The sequence below is a fragment of the Choloepus didactylus genome, chromosome 3, assembly GCF_015220235.1.
Source record: "Choloepus didactylus isolate mChoDid1 chromosome 3, mChoDid1.pri, whole genome shotgun sequence".
NCBI classification, from domain to species: Eukaryota; Metazoa; Chordata; class Mammalia; order Pilosa; family Megalonychidae; genus Choloepus; species Choloepus didactylus.
The window spans coordinates 130,310,260-130,330,360 of record NC_051309.1 but is presented as its reverse complement, the minus strand read 5'-3'; the positions used below and the strand labels follow the sequence as shown (position 1 = coordinate 130,330,360).

Below are 20,101 nucleotides of genomic sequence, written 5' to 3'. Positions count from 1 at the left end.
TCAGTAATGTATCTACACCTGGCACCTTACATGAGCAGAGATTTAGGCAAGAGCTTTTGTATGTCTGTTTTGGCTGAATAGTAATTTAAGGCGGGGAGGAAAGTTATCTACTTGCTAATTCTTTAAAGAGTTTAAAGGTGCGGGACAAAAGAATCTCTTACAATTTACCACTGATGGTCAGACCTTCCCAGATGAAATGCAACTTTGTTATTACAAGTAGTTGCTAAATTCAGGCCAGTCTAGACAAGCACATTTTTTTTGGCAAAAACAAAGTCTGAGAATTCAGTGCATCCTCACAGTATGTTGAAAATTAAACATTCATGCACATTTCACAAAATGGATTTTGACTTTGATCATAGTTGACAGTGCTAGGTAGTGTAAAAAAAAACACAACAAAACAACACAGCAGAGATTGAAGAGTGAAAGCAGAAAACAATACCAAAAGCTCTTCTTTGTAAAATTGCTTTCTATATGAAAGCATCATACAGTTGATATAATTTTATAAAATAGAGTGTGTGCATTTTAACAGCAAAGGTGGAAGATCTAATGATTCACATGAAATGATAAGTAAAGGGTAGTAGAAGTTAAGGTATTGTAAACCCATTTCTTACCTTATCCAGGGTGCCTTATGACTACCATTGGATCAGCAGTCCCTTTGAGTTTTAAAACTCTCCCCATTCTAAGAAAGTGTCCGTGTGCACCTCAAAAACAGTTGGGAGGAATTACAATCACACTTCACAGAGCCTGGAGTTGAAGAAAATCCTTCTTGTCCATGGCTTCAAGGAAAGAAAAATTATTCTCTCACCTGATCTCTGTTTTCTCTCTTATTAGAAAAAAAAAGAGATGCATTTAATTCCGAGATTTTTTTTTCCTTCAAAAAACCTGAAATTAAAATGGTAAGGAACTAACAAACTTTTTCTTAAGTTGGGTTGTAAAATGATCCCATTTTTTAAATTATTGAACTGCATCAACACATTGATAAAGCTTTTTAAAACCAAGTGTCTTTTAGGTGACATTTATAAGTAGAAATGTAAAATCTTAGAGATGGAAGGGACCTTAGTCCACGAGGGACAAGAATTCCTTTAACAACACGCCTGATAGTCATTGTAGTGGAAAAGGCACAGGACATGAAAACAGATGACCTAGATTCAGCTGCTGAATCTGCCACTTTACTATCTGCGTGACTTTGGGCAATTTGCTTAACTTCTTTGAGTTCAGTTTCCTTATCAATAATAAAAAAAAAAAATTAGATTCATCCATCACTTAATTTCTGTCAAATAAGGTTGTTATGGGAAGTAAATGAGGTACCTGTGTTAAAGCCCTTGACGCATTGTATGTGTACAATATGTATATCAGCTTCTCCATTAGTCCTAACTTTTTCCATTTTGAGCAATAGAAACTTTTGTTCCTTCATCCACACCATATTTCTTCAAATATCTAACTCTCTTATCTCTTATTAGTCTCCACCCCCACTCCAACTGGTAAATAGGCAAACAGATATCTTACATTACAGAACTTTCAGACACCTTACCATCCCTTTTATCTTAATAAATTTTAGTACATCAAAGGTTTGTAAACAATATTCCTGTTGTAATCAAAGCTGCTAGTCAGTGTGTCTCTCTGTTTCTTTGTTCCATACATTCTTTTAATGTTTAAGCAGCCTATGATTTGTGCATTTTGTCAATCCATCATACTATCTACTCATGTTATAGTTAAGGTTAAACAAAAATATTGGGATCTTTCCCTGTGGTCTGTAAAGTGAGTGAAGTTCTTTTAAGTTTAAAAAGTTTTGCAATCTTACTTGTTTTCATTAATTTTGACTGCTAATTAGCATTCAACAGCTATTCTCCTTTAGCCTAGATCCCCAAATAAGAGTGTTTTGATTACTGCCAGAGGGATTTATATTAGTAAGAACATTGTTGATTGTAGATAACACACCCTAGAGGGCCCTACAGCCAAGGGAAGTTATATAATTCCTCTTCCTGGAGATAAGAAAACAGGCAAGGAACTTCATAGAATTCCTTCTCTGGATGATAAAATTGCATCCTTCCATTCCTAGAAATATTTATGTTCTGCCTTGATTAAGAGCAGGGGGTCAGATAAAAATCACTTCTCAAAGAACCCTTTAGTATCCAGAGGTGGGGGTTTGGGGGTGGGAATGTTCGAATTACACTCAGTAAGTTTTAGAATGGCTGCCGTGAAGCACTTTCTGAGGGAAAGAGGGTTTGCTGCCATCTTCTGGATCTTTGTAATAAAGTCAGCACAGCTAGGGCTTTAATGCCTATTCATACTCCAGACAAGGCACCGAGACCATTTGAAAGCAGGTGCAATTTACAAGTCTGGCTGACCCTGACAATGAACTGGAAAACTATTTATGGTTTTTAAAGAGTAAAGTTGACTTAAGTGTTTTGTGTTTTAGCAAAGTGTTTTTCAAAGTGGTTCCCAGTCCATTAGCGTCAGAATCACCTGAGGTGTAAATTACAAATACAAATTCCTGGGCCCCACCCAGACCTACTAAAAGAATTTGTGAGGTGGGGCCAGGAGAAAAAAAATCTTAATTTTCCCCTGGGAACAAAAGTTGGAAAGACATTGTGTTAGAACACCTTTATAAAGGAAGTCAAATTACTCAGTGAAGTGTAAAATTAAAATCAAGGGCCTAGGTGATGTATTTGGTTTGCTCCTTATTTCAACAATGCCACCCAAAATGAATTGATATTTCAGTGGGTATTTCATAATATAAAATTCAAAATCTATTTAGCCCTTATTGTGCTTAAATGAAGAATTTTAATCAGCACCACCTGCTAAGCTTTACAAATAAGTAGTCCAGTGGGCCAGTCCATCAGTAGACCTTGAGTGTGATTAACCAATTAAAAAAACAAAAAAATTAATAGTGATTGGTACAGTATCTTAAATTAACATGTTATTTATATTAGCTCAGCCTTTTTCTTATTGATTCTTAGCTTTAGAGGTTGGTTTTGTGAACATTTCTTAAAAAAAAAAAAAGTATGCAATGCAAGAATGCATATCTTTTCTTTTTCTTTTTTAAAAGAAAAGCTTAAATTAAATTTCATAAAAGGAAAACTAGCTAATATAAATTTAATTGTAATAGAAACAAAAACTATTTTAAATTCTCATACAATTTTCTGAATTTTGGCTTATTTTTATTTTTTTTTTCCTCTTGAAGATCAGTTCTGGCTTCAGCTCCTGAATCAGAAGGATTGCAGAAGTACCAGAAAAACCACAAAAATTCCCTGGGATTGAAAGACAGCTGGAATTTTAGGTTCCTCCCTACCAGCAGTCGCTCAGCTTCTGAGAATCGTTTTTCATCACTTGCCCTGCGAGCAGGGACTTTGCTCCGCGAAGGCCGAGGTTTCACTCTTTCTGTTTTTGGAAACTGATCATGCTTCTCAGTCAAGGGGATCAATTACTCTCAAAAGGCCAGGTTGCTGACCCTTTGTCCCAGGACAGTGCTGGAGAGAAGGGATGAGAGCAGCTGTCTGCTGCGCCTTGCAGAGGTCAGCCAGGTTCTGCCAGAGCCCCAAGTGTTGCAGCTCTGAATTGGGGTAGTCTCGGGTATAGGGTTGCCAACTGTCCCACTTTCAGTGCGATAGGCCTACTTAAGCTTAGGCTATCCTACCAGAATCTTACTCAGGATACCAACTATCCTATTTTGAGAATATATTTGATTTACAAGCATTTCCTCAAAGGAATTCTCTTTATGTTGCTAAATGCCACAAATTTGTTCTATTTAATGTTGAACACAGAGTCTTAGTAGTGGAGTCTCAAGGCTGATATCAAGTATGTTTTTTTAAAAAAATCTTAAACTCTGTCTTTTACCACTCTTTTTGAATCCTGGTCTCATCTTTTGTATACCACTACAAAAATGCTAGTACAATAGATGAAAACTGAAGTGGGGTCCCCTTTCCCCTTAATCCTATAACATCTGCAAAGCAAACATTTTGTGTAAATGGCATTAGGCCATGAGGAGGAGGGAGTGAGACTGTACCAGATAAAGGGGGCGAAGCTTTACCGTTTAGGGGAGGCGAAACTGCAGTTGCACACATCAGCCAAGCATAACCCTTTAACAATCACCGCACCAGTTCCAAGTGAAGCTTTTTGTAACTCTTTAACAATCAATAACTGCACCAGTTCTAAGTGAAACTCTTTGTGAAATTGTCTTTTGCAACCAATAGCTAACTGCCAACTCTGCTTCTGTTAAAATAGCTTGCTTGCGTTTCCAGGATATGGTTTCCGTCTACATAAGGCACCATCACACACAGGTCGGGGCTGCTCACTGAATTCCCTGCACGGAGTAACGGTGAGCAGTTGCCAGCCGGCTAATAAAGGCTTTTTTTAAAATTCTAATTGGCTGTCTCGAACTTTAACTCGCGGGCACCGTAACATTTGGAGGCCCCAGCGAGATTATTTCCTCAGCGTTTGCCGAGGCTCATCAGTCGAGATAAGGTCTGACTACTGGCCCTCTCCAGGGGGCGTGCGCTGAGAGACGTTCCTCAGCCTCGGTGGACAACCGAGTGGTCAAGCCTCGAAATTCAAAAATCCACCTCTGGAGCCATCTGGACGTGGGCCCACAATGGTAAGAGATCTCTAATCTGGTCTGGTGGGGTACCCCTTTAGGGTCTTTAGGAGGGCTGGACGCAGCCATAACTCCGAGACCTGGCCTCAGACCACGACGGTGGCCAGTGGCCTCAGGTTCAGGTTCTGGTTCAGCTTTGGAATTGGTCTCTTAGTGCAGACCTAGTCTCTGTTTTGTGTTTTGCTGTTAGTGTCTTTGTTCTGTTCTGTTTCTGTTTTGTCAACCGTCAGTCCCACAATGGGTCAGTCTCCATCTGCTTCCACTTGCTCTCCATTGCAGTGTTTCTTGAAAAATTTTCAGGACTTCTGCCAATGAGCTGCAGGGTCGGGGGCCACGGCCAACCCAGGAACTCTTCGGGCCCTTTGCGAGCTTGAATGGCCAACTTTTCCAGACTCTAATTGGCCCCCCGAGGGCACTCTAAATTTGCCGATTGCTTTTGGGTTCAAAATGTCATTTGTGGGAAACCAGGACATCTGAATCAGATTCCCTACATTGAAACCTGGATCGACATCCTCACTGATGGCCCCACGTGGCTTAAAAATTGCTCATCACCTAAACTGTCCAAAGAGCAAGATGTGCTCATTCTAAAGGGGCCACCCAAAAGGCCCCCAGTCCTCGACCCCCCACAGGATAGTCCCCCGTTAACACGGCCCCCACCTTATTCCGCAGGGCCCCCTGCCCTTCCCCCTAGCTCAGGGCCTTCTGCACCCAGCCCAAGGCCCTCTCCTCCCAGTCCAGAACCCTCTGTTCTCAGCCTGGGACCTGTTGCTTCCAGCTCGGGGCCCTCTACCTCAAGAACAGAGGGACCCCTTGTTCCCACTCTGGATTCCACTACGCCTCCAACAACTCTCTCCAGCCCCCCCCCCATACCCGTACTGGAAGTTCATACGGACTGCATGGTCAGGTCCTTGTCCTCGCCCAATTACCCCTGAGGCAAGTCATTCAGGGCCCCCCTGAAGACCCAAAGCCCTTTATGGTTTATGTTCCTTTTTCCACCAGCGACCTGTACAACTAGAAAAATCAAAACCCTTCTTTCTCTCAAAACCCCCAAGGACTAATTTCTCTGTTAGAGTCCATTTTCTTTACTCATCAGCCCACATGGGACGACTGTCAACAACTTCTGCAGACCCTTTTCACATCAGAGGAGAGAGAGAAAATCCATACCCAGGGACGAAAATTAGTCGTGGGGCCAGATGGTCTGCCAACCATGGAAGTAGACCGCCTCAAGGCTGTTTTCCCTTCACCCGACCCTGGTGGGACCCTAACACTAATCAAGATAAGGAGGCTCTCGAACGGTACTGCCAGACTCTAATGGGGGCTCTCCGAGCAGCAGCGCAGAGGCCTACAAATATGTCCAAGGTAACTGAGGTGACTCAGGGGGCCACTGAGTCCCCCACCGCTTTTCTAGAGTGCCTCCAGGAGGCTTACTGGTTGTATACCCCTATAGATCCGGAGGTGCCAGAAAACAGGTGGGCAATTAATATTGCCTTCGTAGCCCAGTCAGCCCCAGATATAAGGAAAAAGTTACAGAAGTTAGAAGGCTTTGAGGGAAAAGTACTGAGCAAGTTGGTGGAAGTTGCTCAACGAGTCTTCAAGAATAGGGAGAGTTCAGAAGACTTAAACAAAAAAATGGCGAAAGTTCTACTTGCCATGAGTGAGGACCAGACGCGGAATAAAAACCTAGGAGGGGGTCAGAAGTTCAGAGAAAAGTCAGGGGGAGGAAATAAACCATCCTGCAGGAGAGGAGGGCGTAAGGACCCTCTCTAGGCCAAAACCAATGTGCTTTCTGTAAGGAGCAGGGGCACTGGAAAAATGAGTGCCCGAAAAAATCCTGTCGAGGACTGTCAAAGGTCCTTCTAGAGAAGGAAGACTGATGGGGCCGGGGCTCCGCCCTTAGCCCCCAGGAACCCAGGGTGACTCTTAAAGTAGGGAGCTGAGACATTAACTTTTTAGTGGACACTGGGGCAACTTTCTCTGTGCTCCAGGAAGCAGAAGGCCCTCTGTCACAAAAACGGACCCCAATTTAGGGGGCCACTGGAGGAATCAAGTGCTATCCATGGACACAGGCCCGGATAAGTAACTCCTTAGTTATGCCTGAGTGCCCTTACCCTCTACTTGGCCGCTACTTGCTCCACAAGCTAAGAGCAACCATCTCCTTCTGAGACGAAGGGCCGGAAGTAAATTTTCCTAGACAGCCGAGTTCCATCTTAATTACCTGCCCCCTGTCCAAAGAGTACCTCCTCCTAACCAGGGAAGATGCTCATAAACAAGAGACTGAGCTCCTGATAAAGTGGCAGAAAGAAATTGCAGAACTATGGGCAGAAACCAATCCCCCGGGACTGGCTGGCCACCAGCCCCCAATAGTTGTCCAGCTTCTAAGCCATGCCACACCTGTCTGGATTTGGCAATATCCAATGAGTTACCAAGCTAAAAAAGGAATAGCTGTCCACATTAAGAGACTAAGGGAAGCGGGGATCCTTGTACCCTGCAAGTCCCCTTGGAACACCCCGCTCCTACCTGTCCAGAAACCAGGGACCGAGGACTTCAGGCCAGTACAAGACCTACGAGAGGTCAACAAGAGGGTTGAGATGATCCACCCAACGGTCCCTAACCTATATACCCTGCTTAGCTTGCTTCCTCCCGACCGGAAAGTGTACACTGTACTAGATTTAAAGGATGCCTTCTTTTCACTACCCCTGGCTCCAGTCAGCCAGCCTCTTTTTGTCTTTGAGTGGACAGAACCCGAAGTAGAGGATTCGGGACAATTAACCTGGACTAGACTGCCCCAAGGTTTTAAAAACTCTCCTACTCTCTTTGATGAAGCCCTTAGCCGGGACTTACTAGAATTCCGGGAAGGACACCCTGAGGTTACCGTCCTCCAATATGTGGATGACATCCTCCTTGCAGCAGAATCCCCCGAGGAGTGCCAGAAGGCTACAAAGGAATTATTAAAAGCTCTCGGGCAGCTAGGATACCTGGTATGAGCAAAGAAAGCACAGCTATGCATTCCCCAAGCCTCTTATCTTGGGTACAATATAACTGAAGGGAAGAGAGCACTGTCTAACAAACGCATCCAAGCCATCCTCCAAATTCCAACACCCCGAACAAAACGGCAAGTCCCGGAATTTTTAGGAGTGGTCGGATATTGCTGGCTGTGGATCCTTGGGTTTGCCAAAATAGCCCGCCCCCTTTATGCTAGCACCGGGGAAAAGGACATAGAGCTAACTTGGACTGACAAGGAGGAGGGAGCTTTCCAGGCTCTAAAAAAGGCACTTACCCAAGCCCCAGCCTTAGCACTCGCAGATCTCAGAAAACCGTTCCAGCTGCATGTAGCCGAGGTGCAAGGGATAGCAAAGGGAGTGTTAACACAGCGCTTAGGGCCATGGAAATGGGTCGTGGCTTATCTTTCAAAGCCCCTCGATCGGGTTGCAGCAGGTTGGCCTAACTGCCTCTGGGCCATTGCGGCCACCACCTTGCTAGTTAAAGAAGCCTCTAAACTCACCTTTGGGCAAGAACTGCAAATCTTCGCCCCCCACGCGGTCAAAACCCTCCTCAAAAGCCCCCCGGACAGGTGGCTCTCTAATGCAAGAATTACTCAATACCAAGTTCTTCTCCTTGATCCATTCAGAATGAAGTTTCTTCAAACCTCAGCTTTAAACCCAGCTACTTTGCTGCCAGAAAATAATCCCAGCCAACCCATTCATGACTGTGTCGAAACCTTAGCAGCAACCACCAATCTGCGTGAAGACCTGACCGATCTGCCGCTCCAAAACCCAGACAAAACTCTCTATATTGACAGGAGCAGTTTCATTCAAGATGGGACTCAAGTCGCGGGAGCATCACCTTAGTGATGGCCTCTAAGGTAATATGGGCCCAAGCCCTAAACCATGGGGCATCTGCACAAAAAGCTGAGCTAATAGCCCTCACCCAAGCTCTCCGATGGGCCAAGGAAAAAGCGGTGAACATCTACACAGACAGCCGATACGCGTTCGCCACCACACACATGCATGGGGCCATCTATCAGGAACGCGGCCTCCTAACCAGCAGGGGAAAGGACATTAAAAATGCCTCAGAAATACTAGAGCTTTAACAGCCCTTTGGCTTCCCAGAGCAGTAGCCATAATCCATTGCAAAGGACATCAAACCTCAAATACACCCGAAGCAAAGGGAAATGCTTCCACTGACCAGATGGCCAAAGAAGCGGCCCTAAAACCAGTGGGGCCCCTTCAAGTCTTGCCCCTCCTACCACCCCGGGTACTAAAAGCTGTTCCAACTTACTCAGACTCTGACATTTGTCTAAGTCAAGTGCTCCAAGCTAGAGATGATTCAAAGGGGTGGAAAGTCCTCCCCGACTCTAGAATCCTCCTACCAGAGGCACTGGGAAGAGACTTAATTTTACAAACACATCAGAGTACACACATGGGGGGGACAAAATTAGCTGAATTGCTAAGAACTGACTTTTACATACCTAAGCTTTTTCAGGTAGCAAAAGAGGTAAGCAGAAGATGTCACATCTGCGCCCAAGTCAACCCAAGTCATGTAAGTACCCCTGCTACTCCCGGTCACCGCCTAAGAGGTCAGCTCCCAGGAGAGCAATGGGAAATAGACTTCACGGAACTGCCTCCTGGACCAGGGGGATACACGTACTTACTTGTGCTGGTGGACACCTTCTCAGGATGGGTTGAGGCCTACCCAACTTGGTCAGAGTCAGCCCAGGTAGTAGCTAAAAAATTATTAGCTGAAATTATCCCTCGGTTTGGCCTACCAGTAACAATGGGGTCTGACAATGGTCTGGCTTTTATAGCCCAAGTTACCCAGAATTTGGTAAAAGCATTAGGAATTAAATGGAAACTACGCTGCATCTATAGACCGCAAAGCTCAGGGCAGGCTGAAAGGATGAATCGGACACTTAAGGAAACCCTCACCAAACTTAAATTGGAGACTGGCGGAAACTGAGTGAACCTCCTTCCGTTTGCCTTGCTCAAAGCTAAGTGTACCCCTTATGTAAAAGGTATTACTCCATATGAAGCCATGTTTGGCAGGCCACCCCTGCTCCTCCCCAAGTTAGGGGAAGAGCAGCTCGCTTCCCTGTCTAACTCTGAACTTCTCAAGTCCCTACAGGCCTTACACTACAACTCCAAAAACATCCGCCACACCGTCTGCACCCACCACTCGAAACCTGACGCCGTGAAAGAAGAAACCCCTACCGCTGAACCCGGGGACTTGGTGTGGATCAAGAAAAGAGACCCCTCCTCCCTCAAAGCACGCTGGGCAGGACCTTATCAGGTGATCCTAAGCACACCAACCGCCATGAAGGTCGCAGGTAAAAGATTTTGAATACGTCACTCACAAATTAAGAGGGTGGACTCCGACCAGAGCGCAGAATGGTTTGTACAGAAAATATCAGATCCCCTAAAACTTCAGCTGCAGTGATGTATGCCATTATGCTGACTCTAGTAACAGTACTAACTGCCAAGAACCCTCATCAAGCCACTAATTATACATGGCAGTTAACTCGCACCATTGATGGAACAATAATTAGCCAAGTTAGCACTTCTGGCAGCCCTAAATTTGTTTTTGACCTATGTAAACTCTTTGGGGAGACCTGGAATTTGCCAGTGAAGGCAAAAGGGGGAAGAGCAGGGGTGACACCTTACGGCTATGGTGCATTACCCCAAGAACAAGGGCTGTGGCATAGTCAACATTGTATCTGTCCGCAGGAAAGTGCCTCAGCGTGCAGGGGAGAGGACGATTACTTCTGTTACAGTTGGGGTTGTGAAACCATACCCCATGGAAAAATGTAGACCGTCTGTTAAGGGTCACGAGGGATAAAAGGCCAGAAGCTCCTACTAAGAACTGTGTAATTGGAGATTGTAACCCTGTTACTTTTGAACCACAGCAGTTTTGGGAGGACTCCCAGTGGTTAGGAGGAAAAATGTGGGGATTGCGCCTATATGTATCAGGATATGATCCTGGAGTGCTATTTACTATTCAGAAAAAGGCAATCCCAAAGCCTCTAAATCCAATAGGCCCCCTAGTTCCCATCGCAATCGAAATACCCATAGCAACTCCTTCCCCACCTACCCATCTTTCCTATACCATGAGCCGTCCCTTACCGCCTAAGGCAACCCCCCTTCCTTCACCCCTAAGCTCCCGCCAAAAGTCCGTACTCCATACACTTAAACTTACGTTCAAGTTCCTAAATCAGACTTCCCCCAACTTAACTAAAGACTGCTGGTTATGCCTAAACCCCGAACCACCCTACTATGCAGGTCTAGGAGCTAACCGAAGTATAGGAACAGCTGAGGATGATATCCAAAATATTTCCCTGTCAGATGATCACCAAAACTCACACTATTGTCCCTGGGGCACTACACCTAAGCTCACTTGAGGTGACTTTCAAGGACAAGGAACATGTTTTCTATCCCCCCAATTCCTTTCGTCAACCTCCCCTTATGTTAACTCTTGTGCCTCCGAGACCACCTTTAGCAACAGCTCTGCGAAGCATCACGGATATTATTTAGCAGCACCCAAGGGAACATGGTTTGCCTGCACAACAGGGCTAACTCCATGCTTATATCCCCCAGCTCTCATGCGACCCAGAGCCCCAGGACTATGCATTCTCGCCCATGTCCTCCCCCAGGTATATTACTATTCTGGCGAAGGGGGTAGGGAACACCTTGGATTAACTAACTTAAAACGGGTCAAGCGAGGAGTGCCCGTATTAGTGCCAGTGCTCCTCGGGATTGGTGTAGCCGGAGCAACCACAGTAGGAACCACGGCACTAGTCACAGGAGACCAAAACTTCAAAAGTCTTAGTGCCCAAACTGATCAAGATCTAAAAACCCTGGAGGAGAGCGTCACTAAATTTGAAGAGTCCCTAAGTTCTTTAGCTGAAGTAGTGCTCCAGAACCAACGGGGACTCGACCTTCTATTCCTGAAGCAGGGAGGGCTCTGTTTAGCCCTAGGTGAAGCGTGTTGCTTCTATACTAACCACTCAGGTGTAATTAAAGGAAGTTTGAGCCAACTCCAAAAAAGACTACAAGACAGGGAAGAGCAAAGGAAAAAGGAGGCAAACTGGTTTGAAAATTTATTTTCTTGGTCCCCATGGTTAACTACCCTAGTGTCAGCAGTCGCTGGACCCTTAATCCTTCTCATATTAGCCCTGATCATAGGTCCTTGTGTTATAAGGTGTTCAGTTCGTCCAGCGACGCATTCAAAGCATAAAACTCATGGCTTTGCAGTGTCAATATCAACACCTATCCTCAGAAGAAACAATGATTTGATTCTCCCTAAAAACCAGTGGGGAATGAAGTGGGGTCCCCTTTCCCCTTAATCCTATAACATCTGCAAAGCAAACATGTTGTGTAAATGGCATTAGGCCATGAGGAGGAGGGAGTGAGACTGTACCAGTTAAAGGGAGTGAAGCTTTACCATTTAGGGGAGGCGAAACTGCGGTTGCACGCATCAGCCAAGCATAACCCTTTAACAATCACCGCACCAGTTCCAAGTGAAACTTTTTGTAACTCTTTAACAATCAATAACTGCACCAGTTCCAAGTGAAACTCTTTGTGAAATTGTCTTTTGCAACCAATAGCTAACTGCCAACTCTGCTTCTGTTAAAATAGCTTGCTTGCGTTTCCAGGATATGGTTTCCGTCTACATAAGGCACCAGCACACACAGGTCGGGGCTGCTCACTGAATTCCCTGCGTGGAGTAACAGCGAGCAGTCGCCGGCCGGCTAATAAAGGCTTTTTTTAAAATTCTAATTGGCTGTCTTGAACTTTAACTCACGGGCACCGTAACAAAAACAAAGCAGAAAAAAAATGGGAAACAGGCTGAATACCAAGGAATATAGACACATAAAACTTCACTAAGAAGAAATTAGAGAAGAAATAAAGATCTCTCAGTGAGACTCCTGGAACAGATCCTTCATGTCAATATGAGATTTACACAGACACTGCTTCCCCCTTTTCTATTTTAGTTGTGTAGGTCCCTTAAACTGGGATTCATATTAACAGAGAACACCAAAAATACTTGTTTTTGTGTGTGGTATTTGCTTTCTGTTTGTTTGTTTTTTCCGTTTTGGAAGTTTTTGAAATAGTAACCAATGCTTATTGAGTACCTTTTATAATAATTTTAACATATACTGAATGTTTTCTATGTGCCAGGCATTGTTGTACAGAGATAAAATGGATTGATTCAATTAACTTTCTCAACCACCCGTGAGGCAGGCACTATTATTGTTTCCATTTCATAGCTGAGGGTGGAGGCACAGAGAGGCTGAATAATTTGCCTGATGTTTCCCAGCTAGCAAGAGGCAGAGCTGGGATTCAGGTATCAACAATCTGACCCCAGAGTCCACACCTTAACCACTACAAAGTATGCCTCTGTGTGCTGGGCATTTCATGCTCTATCTCACCTAATTTTATGTGAATTTCATTTAGGAAATGGTTACTTACTGCTTTCTTTAAATTAAATCATGACTTTTCTTAATTTAAAAATTCTTGGGAACACTTTTTCTGCCTTATTGTTCCCAAAATTTGAGGGCATTCTTATCACCATTCTCTTTTTCCTTAATATACCTGGTGTAAATGAATACAGTTCTAACAACATATGGAGCCAGTTGGCTGGAAGCAGTGGTGTTTGAGGCATCCTGTCTAGTGCATTGTGGGTGTTCAGTTGATAGTAACCAGCAAAACCATGACGTTTGTCCTACCTTGTATCAAGATATAAGCAAATAGGCTGATGGAAAAAACAATTATAGCTTTTCTCCTCTTGTACTCTGTTGACAAGTATTTATTACATGGAGCTACCAAACTCAGATTTTTTCAATATTTCTTACTTTGATTTAGAAGGTTCAAAATAGCTTTGGAATTATTCCTAAGACATGTAAAGCTTGTCACCTCTGAACAATTCATCTGTGACCTTCTTGTGATCAAGACAGGCAGGGTAGCCTTGTGATTAGAACTTAACTGTGAGGTCTTGAGTCTTACTCCAACACTATAGACAAGTTCCTTAACTTTTCTTGGCTTCAGTTTCCTCATCATTAAAGCAGGGTGATAAACGTACCTACCTCACAGTGTTTTTGTGATTTAAAACTTATTACACTTAAGCATTAAAGTAATTCTTTAATGCTTAATACTTCTAAAGATTTAACACTTGTGGAGCACTTAGCACCTGGTAAGCCTTCCGTAATTTTCATCTTGTTAGTATTTCTATAATCTTAATTTTAGGCAGTGATGCGCTGCAAAAATGAGTAGCTTTTACAATTAACCTAGAATTCCACACCTTCTCTCCTTGAAGTTAGTGATGGAAATGTTCAAAACCCACGTGTAAACTCCACTACACTAGTCCTTCAGGAGATGTTTTCAAAATAATGAGACATAGTTTTAAATTAAAAAAAAAAGCTATTGTGTAAAAATTTCCTTGCGGGGAATTCTTTGATGGAAACAACTGTTGAGGAATCTGCAGCAGGAGAGGTTTGCTGCCTCTTGTACATCCAGGACAAACGCGAGCTCAACCGGAGGGTCACTGGAAAACTCTAAGATTCCAGTTATTAACTACCTTTTAGAGTATATTTTGAAACACTGATCACTTGTGACTTCCTCAACATTTTCCATTTAAAATTATTCTTGTTTAAATGCCTCAAGTTGTTAATGATTCAGTGACAAGCCAAGGTGGAAGTTGATTCACTACTTAATAAGAAAGTTCCCTAAATTTACATTTAGTCAAAATGGCATAAAGCCAGTTAATTTATGCAGAGACTTTGATTGTTTTATTTTCTTAAATGACATTCCTTCCCATTCCTAGCCCATGAATATTACTCATTTGTCCTGAAATAAGAAAAATGAAAGAATTTTGGTAACTTGACACAAAATCTTGTTCAAATCCATCTTAAAAAAACTTTTTAAGTAGATGGTGTTACTTTTTTCAGAGACTGGTTTTTGCTTCCAACACTGTCATAGCATCTGCTTTTATGACCAATCTCATGAAAGTGGGGTCCCTACGATTGTCACTAACCTGGTCAAAGTCGTCGATAAAGCATAGACAGCCCGGGTTGTTGTGAATCAGGCTGGTGAAGATACTGCTAACAGGGTTCAGGGGCGTGGCATTCTGGCGTCTAGACTCCACGTGGTACTGTAGGAGGAGCACCGGCTTGAATCTCACACAAATATCCAGCTCTAACCCCAGCCCCCTATTTAGAAGCTTAGGGATACTTGGGTAAGTTGTTCAGCCTCTTGAGTTTCAGATACCTTGTCAGGAAAATGAGAATAATAAATTTATTTACAGGTTAATTCTGAGGAGTAAATGAGACTCCAACAGACTTGGTTTAAGAGTGCAGGTTCCAGACTGTATCCAGGGTCCACTACTTAATATTGTGTGATCTTGGGCAAGTTACTCAGCCTTTTTGTGCCTCAGAACCCCATCTATACTCTATGAAATGGGGATAACGATGAGATCTCAAAAGGGCTACTAATTAAAAGATACAATCTATGAAAGATACTTGGCACAGTCAGGGCCCACAGTTTGTGCTCAATTAATGTCAACTATTATCATGACTTATGTAAAGTATTTAACACACCTTCTGGCATATAGCAGAAATTTAATAGACCAATACCCCTTCACCACCCACCCACCTTTTCCTCAGGACCCATGAGGTTGAGTGGCTGCCAGTTTCCATCCTCACTTGTTATCCTGGCTTGGACTGTAAGGCTTTACTCAGCCTTGAAAACAGATTATTCTTCCAAATAAAACTATCAAAGATTGCTTGACTTATTAAATGTCTTCTGAAGAAAAAAACCAAAATGAAACAAAACACTTTGCTTTCAGTTATTTACTTCCAAGAAGAAAATGTTTCTCAGTTTATTCCTAGAATATGCACTTCTTTCCAAGTCAGGGCCAATTGCAATCCTTTTATTTTTTTCATGAGCAGACCATTAATAGTTATCAAGGAGCTCAAGAAGTAGGAGCTGTGAAAGCAGGATTCCTCCATGGCACATTTGAGTGCTATTATTATTACAAGCATTGTTATCATTATTACCAGATAGAGGAATGACAGTGGGCTAGAAAGTAGGTTGTTTATAATATTTTGATTAGGGTCCCCAAATGTATATGTCACTAGGCACAAAGAACACATAGTTTAGATAAACATGTCAAGAATGAGGTAAACAGAAGTAAACATTAGGAGCTTTACATTTAGAACCAAACAATGAAAAATTTAAAAATTGTATGTATCAATAACAGAAACTTATTTAAATCTATAGGACTCTGTAGAAGCCTAACTTTCTCCCATTAAACTTGAGGTGTACTTTATTAGCTGGCAAACTTTTGATAAATTCAGGTGTCATAGATGTCTGACAGGATTTGATATTTTTAAATTAAATTTTACTTCATTTGATTGCTTCTGAATAGTAAGTTTTATGATTTCCAAATGCCAAGTGGTAATTTAGCATACAAATATACATACTAAAGAAACTTAATTTTTTAAAAAATTAAACAGGCCACACCTGATAACATCAAGGATAGGACAGTTCTGGTTTGATGGCTCCTGCAGAGAACTGTTTTTTATTGGACTGATGCTCCAAAAGATGATTTATAATTTTTGTATTTATTATTTTTTTTAGGAGACTGGCCTCTGTTAGCAATTTTGCCTGGTCTTTGAGTCCTGTGGGAATTTATCAGCCTTCTTTAGGGCATTAGGCCAACCCTGGTGGGAAATCTAGAGAAGAGTTCAATTCTACTTTTTCCCAGAATACTTGTTGACTAACTCAGCAGCACTGGAGGGTTACATGAGTCTTTGTGTCCCCCAGAGTCCAGTGATATGGGGACAGGAGACCAAATGAGGGTCAGTGTTTCTGGGAAGATAACATTAGTTCTTGAATTTACATATTTTTCTCATGAACTTATAAAAATTTTTAGAGCAAGCTCAACAATGCTGATTGTTGAGAATGAACACAGACCCTACCTCTTCCCTCAGACGCATTTGACTTTTTAGAAAACAATCACTTCTGTTTGATGACCCTGATTTCAAACACCCTTCTTGCCAGGCTGGTGGTGACTCATGAAATAGCAACTGATTTCAGGAACCCTCTCTTAGAATGTGGGTTCCTGCAGTTTCTCTTATTTATAGCTGCATTAAATTATACATATAAAGGGGCTTTTATTTGAAAGATTAAATCCAAACTCAGACACTAATAAGCATGTGTCTTCTTGGACTCTCAAGAGACTTTACTTTAAAAGTGCCACATAGTCAGAGTGTTTGACATGCCTTTCAGCAGCAAAATGACCTTCAAAGTTCTTTGACCTAGTAACTGCAAATAGGAAAATGTACCCAAATATGTTAGTCCACCCCCTTTAAATATAGACCACTTGTTTTTGACACCTCAGATGTGACTTGCTGTCAGGCTAGAATTTAGGCTGTGTGATAATACTCAGCTGTCCTACAATGTCTACATTGTGAAAGAAGTTGGCATTATACAGAATAGTTAAAGAACTCTGGCTTACTTTGAAGAACCATTTGCTACTTGAATTGATTTTCCTATGGTTAAACTAAGTTGCTTCCCGTGAAGATTAAATGAGATAGTTAATGCAGATGCTTGATACACATCATCATTAATAATCATACTAGATATATTTTGAAGTACGAAGTTTTTCATGCTTTAGAATAACCCAAATGTATCTGATAAAACTTATTGCTAAATATTTATGTCTTAAACTACCAGTGAATGACCCAAATGCAGAAGCTTGTGTTTTTTTTTCCTCTCTCCAAACAGAATGTGTTTATTATTGAAATATGAGAAATAAAATTGCAGGTGTTCTAAGATTAAAGCGGCAACACTCAGATTCCCAATCTTACCAATTGTGTGATCCAATATGTCCTCCCGTAAAACTGAAAGGGATAATAATTGCTGTAATAATATTTATATCACACCTCTCTTCCTAGAATCTCAAGTGTTGTGCAGATTCACTAAAGCACAACATTCCCATCAGGAAGAGAAGTTTGAGACATCTTTAAGGCAAAACTAGTAAAAAGAGAGATTTGCATAAGGTCTTGCATTAAAAGTCAGTGACTGTGATTACATTTTAGTTTATATTCCAGTGCCTAAAAATCATGCAGTGGATTGTTTGGGATAATGTACATAAAGCACCTAACATAACACAGGCAGTCAGTAAATGATCACTGTTATTATGGTGATAGTGGAAACTTGACTTCACAGGGGCTCTGCCCAGAAATTAAGCTAACAAAGGACAAGGGAAAAGGCAAAGTGCTAAAAACTAAACAAAACTGCTTCACCAAACCCCTCATCCAGCCAAAAGCCAACAACACCCAAACTGCAAAAGGTGCCAACTGGGAGGGAAACTGATATCATGATTTCTATCCCTCCCACTTGCCACACTGACATCATTTCCATAGTCCGAACCTGAAAGGGAGTTCTAATAGCTTCATCTGCATGCAAGTACCCTGGAAGTGCCCCAGTGGGAAGAAGAGTCAAAGGAATTGCCTATTACTCCAGGGAGCTGGCTCAGTCTTTCTCCCACTCCTTGATTCCCACTCCTCTTCTATAAAGGGGGACAGTATGCCCAAGCTGAGACCTGCACTACCAGTTCCCAGTCTACGTTGTGCAGGCTGGGGCTGCATGCCTGGCATGTCTCTTAGAACCGTTTGGGGAACCCCAAACAGACTAGGATGCCTGGAAGATATGGTCATATTAATTGTGCCTTTAGTCATCAACTCCAAATAGTGGCTCTGCTAAGATCGCCATCTGTCCCACAGGAAATGGAGTGAGAACACTTCTCATTCCTACATACCACAAACCACTGGACAACTGGGAATACTTCTGGATCATTACCATCCGAATCTACTTTTGAACTGATGATCTCAAATTGACTACCTATGTGTTCCGTTCTCTTTCTCCTAATTCATGCCGTTCTTACAAAGCTATGTTAGGAATGCAAAGTTATAAAAATGATTTCCTTTCTTGTTTCACCTTAAGATGACTTTTTTTTTTCTTTTTTTGGTTGTTTTATTAGAGAAGAATACAAAGTGCACAGCTTTCAATGAACTTCCTTTACAGGGAAAAAGCAATACAAACATAAAGATTGCTTTTTTAATTTTCCCTGTATTAATCTTTCTAACTTATTTCCCAAAAAAGGCAAATAAGAGACTGAGCTACATTCTGTGGTTGAGCAGTATACCTCTAGGTATACTGCTACCAAAAGTAATGGAAAATTTTCCAGAGAAAGAACAAAAGAATCAGCCCCATTGTTCTATAGCTGATTTAACTATCCTCTTGGTATGTTATGTTTTAGAAATATTTGTGGCTTGCATTTTTACAATGGTTGGAGAAATGAGATATGCTCACAAAAAGGATATTCAGATGTTATGGGAAGGGATGTAAGAGAAATAGAGAAATGACTTAGGTCAGAACAGCTCATACAGGGAAGAATTTTTTAAAAAAATACATACATTGAACAGATAAAGAAGATAGCATTATTTTAATAGGGTAGTGAAAAACATAGCAGATTGACAGTGACAGCAGAAAAAGAACAGGAATACAGATATTTTCGGAGAATTAAAATGGTACCATGTACCCTCAAACCAGGCAAGTCTTTATGATAGGTCTCTAAATATATTTCCTATAGAGAGTGGATGGTTTACCTTGGAGCTGTCATAAATTCTTTGTAGTTCTCTACATTAATTCATGTTGAATATTTTCCATGGCTGGTCAGGCTCAGACTTAAAATAGATATGAGAAAGGTCTTCAGGTTTACTGTCAGTAACTTTACTAACTTCACAGCCAGCTGGATGGTGGGTGTGTGTGACCCATCCGAATGTACAAGGTAACCTTGCCTGAATCCTCCTGGTCCATCAAATATAAATAATAAAGTGAAGGTGTGAGAATAGAATTGGAAGGAACAGTGGGAGAAGCAGTCATTAAAAAGCAAAACAAATGCAAGAAAAATCTGTTGAGGTCACTCAGAAACGATGCTATAATAACTGTGCTCTCCCCTTAAAGCCCCCGTGCACATGGGGTTCCTCGTGCTTCACAATCAGCCCCTGCAGTCAGTAACCCTTCAGGCCCCAATCGTGTGGTTTCCCAAGGTAAAACAACGGCAATGTTTACCTTTATCGGCATTCTGTTCACTTTTTGGCACATTACTTCATTGTATTATACTCTATCACTTGCCTCAGCTGAGGAAAACAAATTTATGCTTTCAAGGGCAATTGGAGAAGGACTCAGTTCCTAAGTAAGTGAGGAAGGAGGATGGGAATCACTGTCTAAGGAGAATTATCCTTCTTTTCATATCTCACTTACTTTAAGAGAGTCTTCCGAAATGAGTTGATACATGTAAAATATCTGGCAACGAGCCTAATACATAATAAGTGCTCAGTAATTGTTAATATACTGATCTATGCATATTGTAACCCCTTAGGGTACCTTCAAACAGGGGGCTGAGATTGACAGACCAGAGCTGATCCCTGTACTCAATAAATTTCTTATT

The 20,101-nt window shown here is 42.1% G+C and overlaps 1 protein-coding gene and 1 long non-coding RNA gene across 3 annotated transcripts in view; one reads left to right on the top strand and one right to left on the bottom strand.

Annotated features, from left to right (window-relative positions):
* The window catches only part of SYNPO2 (synaptopodin 2), a 195,185-nt gene that overhangs the window by 18,171 nt on the left and 156,913 nt on the right, over positions 1 to 20,101 (bottom strand). The gene's annotated exons all lie outside the window — the stretch shown is intronic.
* Positions 4,108 to 12,363, top strand: LOC119529808. The gene is made up of 2 exons (XR_005215953.1): positions 4,108 to 4,594; positions 9,707 to 12,363. It is a non-coding gene; the product is annotated as an uncharacterized LOC119529808 (long non-coding RNA).